At 55.0% G+C, this 3,189-nt stretch overlaps 1 protein-coding gene across 1 annotated transcript in view; it reads right to left on the bottom strand.

The window, feature by feature from the left end:
• The window catches only part of ZNF532 (zinc finger protein 532), a 132,259-nt gene extending 130,313 nt beyond the window's left edge, over positions 1–1,946 (bottom strand). Inside the window, exon 1 of the mRNA XM_078771743.1 lies at positions 1,627–1,946. The gene's annotated coding sequence lies outside the window, so the exon portion shown is untranslated. The remainder of the gene's footprint in view (positions 1–1,626) is intronic.
• Positions 1,947–3,189: the final 1,243 nt, after the last annotated feature.

The raw sequence follows: 3,189 nt of genomic DNA, 5'->3' as shown, positions 1-3,189 counted from the left end.
TATCAAGCGAGCAATATGATCACTTGTCGGTACCAACAGGGAACATCTATCCTGCGTGGATCGACAAAGCGCAAACCCTTCAATTTGGTTGGAGGAGAATCAAATCAATGCTCAGACAATCAATGCAAAGCAAAACAGACAGTTTGAGGTCCTTCCTCTGGATCCTAGATGATGCACACCTGTCTCTCCACACACACACACACACACACACACACACACACACACACACACACACACACACACACACACACACACACACACACACACACACGCACACACACGCACACACACACACACACACACACACACACACACACAGCACACACACACACACACGCGTCCCCACACACACACACGCGCGTCCCCACACACACACACGCGCGTCCCCACACACACACGCGCGCGTCCCCACACACACACACGCGCGTCCACACACACACACGCGCGCGTCCCCCCACACACACACGCGCGTCCACACACACACGCGCGTCCACACACACACACACACACACAACACACACACACACACACACACGCGCGTCCACACACACACACACACACACACACACACACACACACACACACACACACACACGCGTCCACACACACGCGTCCACACACACGCGTCACACTCACGCGTCCACACACACGCGTCCACACACACGCGTCCACACACACGCGTCCACACACACGCGTCCACACACACGCGTCCACACACACGCGTCCACACACACGCGTCCACACACACGCGTCCACACACACGCGTCCACACACACGCGTCCACACACTCACACACACAACACACACACACACACACACACACACACACACACACACACACACACACACACACCACTCTGTAAGTAGATCAGAGCTACAGAAAAGCATGAAACACGAGTTGTAGAAAAGAGGGAAAAAGAAGGGATGGGGGGGGGGGGGGGGGGAGATACAGGGAAACGTAGGAGAACATGCATGGTCATATAAACTATGCAGGGGGCCTATACATGTGTGTGTACATGTGTGTGGGGTGAGGTAGGCGTGAAGAAGGAGTGAGGGAGGGAGGGGTGAGGGAGGCGTGAAGAAGGAGTAAGGGAGGGGTACAAGGGGTATAAGGGGTTCATTCTCTGGTCAAGGGTGGTCACATGACTAAAGTACAAGGTGTTATGAGAGGGTTGCGGTAAAAAGTTACCCAGAATGGTAACATCAAGGGGACGAAGAACGAGTGGCGGGTTTTCCTCGAACAAGGACGAGACTTGGTGGGGAAATGAGGAAAAGGAAAACATGATCCGGGGGGGAATGAGGAAAAGGAAAACATGATCCGGGGGGGGGGGGTGAGGAAAAGGAAAACATGATCCGGGGGGAAATGAGGAAAAGGAAAACATGATCCGGGGGGAAATGAGGAAAGGAAAACATGATCCGGGGGGGAAATGAGGAAAAGGAAAACATGATCCGGGGGGGAAATGAGGAAAGGGAAAACATGATCCGGGGGGGAAATGAGGAAAAGGAAAACATGATCCGGGGGGAAATGAGGAAAAGGAAAACATGATCCGGGAGGGGGAGAATGAGGAAAAGGCGGATGGAACGTGGCTGGGGGTGAGGGGACGATGCGGGTGCACAGGGACCAACCTGAGTGTGAATCAACCATCAACGACGAGGTGCCAATGTACGGAGGAGGCCATCACCCGTGCCCGAGGTTGTTGAGAGAACGAGGCTCGGCCGGGCGACCGTGAGGGCCTCGGTCAGTCCCGGAAAACGAGCGGCGGTAGGGACATGTCGGCCACGGCGATGACGAGGAAACCGCCGCGACCCTTTCCCCGTTTCATTGGTTACAAACGGGGAGCCGATTGTTTTGAGGTGAAAAACGACAGGATAGGCCGAGGCTTTCAGCGCCGACAATGCGAGCTCGAATCACGTGACTCGCGACGAGCGCCTTTTCCAGAGTCCTTTGCGCGCCACTACAAACGCATTATTTAATTATATATTCTGTCCTCTTTCGACCGTTTAATCATTATTTCCAGATGTAAGGTGGTTTGTTTGAGTTGATTTGTACCGCTTTGTCTGCTCTGTATGTTGTCTGCTTTGCCTGTCCGTGTTAAAACCGCCGTGTGTCACCTTTCAGGTGAAATCCGGTACATGGCCGACACTGTTTTGTCTTTCCTCAAATGAAACAATCCAAGGCCTTTTGTTCTTCGTTTCGCGCTTCGTGAACCTCTCTTTACCGGCAGCACTCTTCCTTTATTGAGGATGTTCCTCTCCGGTGGTGGTTTTCAACCACGAAATAACGCGATCGTTAAATAAATAAACCATCGTACAGTTGATCTACATTTTACGTATGCAAAATGGCGGCACATTGTTTTTTTTTTCACCTTTCGTAAATCATCTTTTTCTCCACTCCTTCGATTCCATTCGCTTTTCTCCTTCCTCCTCTAAAACCTACTCTTTTCTTTCATTTCACCATCTTCGTTTTTGGCATTCCCCTTTCCTTACAAGTTGCATACTTAATATGTAGATGCCGTAAAGGCGATGACAATTATTGTATTCTGACTCACGTTAATATTTATTCATTACAAGCAGGACGACAACGCTGGGGTGGAGGAGGTATGCAGGAGAGGGAGGGGGTGAGGAAGGGGGAGGGGGTGGGGGGTGAGGAAGGGGGAGGGGGGTGGGGGTGAGGAAGGGGGAGGGGGTGGGGGTGAGGAAGGGGAGGGGGTGGGGTGTGAGGAAGGGGGAGGGGGGTGGGGGTGAGGAAGGGGGAGGGGTGGGGGTGAGGAAGGGGAGGGGGTGGGGGTGAGGAAGGGGGAGGGGGTGGGGGTGAGGAAGGGGGAGGGGTGGGGGTTAGGAAGGGGAGGGGTGGGGGTTAGGAAGGGGGAGGGGTGGGGGTTGAGGAAGGGGGAGGGGGTGGGGAGTGGAAGGGGAAGAGAGTGGGGGAAGTGAAGGGGGAAGGGGAGTGGGGAGTGGAAGGGGAAGGAGGAAGGGAGTGGGGGAAGTGGAAGCGGGGGGGAAGGAGGAAGGGAGTGGGGGAAGTGGAAGGGAGTGGGGGGAAGTGGAAGTGGAGCGGGGGGGGAAGTGGAAGCGGGGGGGAAGTGGAAGCGGGGGGGAAGTGGAAGCGGGGGGGGGGGAGAAGAGTGGACAGGGGGAGGGGGGGAGAAGAGTGGACAGGGGGAGGGGGGGGAGAAGAGTGGACAGGGG

This window comes from Myxine glutinosa, chromosome 2, assembly GCF_964187855.1.
Source record: "Myxine glutinosa chromosome 2, kmMyxGlut1.1, whole genome shotgun sequence".
Lineage (NCBI taxonomy): Eukaryota > Metazoa > Chordata > Myxini > Myxiniformes > Myxinidae > Myxine > Myxine glutinosa.
The sequence above is the reverse complement of the archived record's forward strand: the minus strand, read 5'-3'. Positions and strand labels throughout refer to the sequence as shown.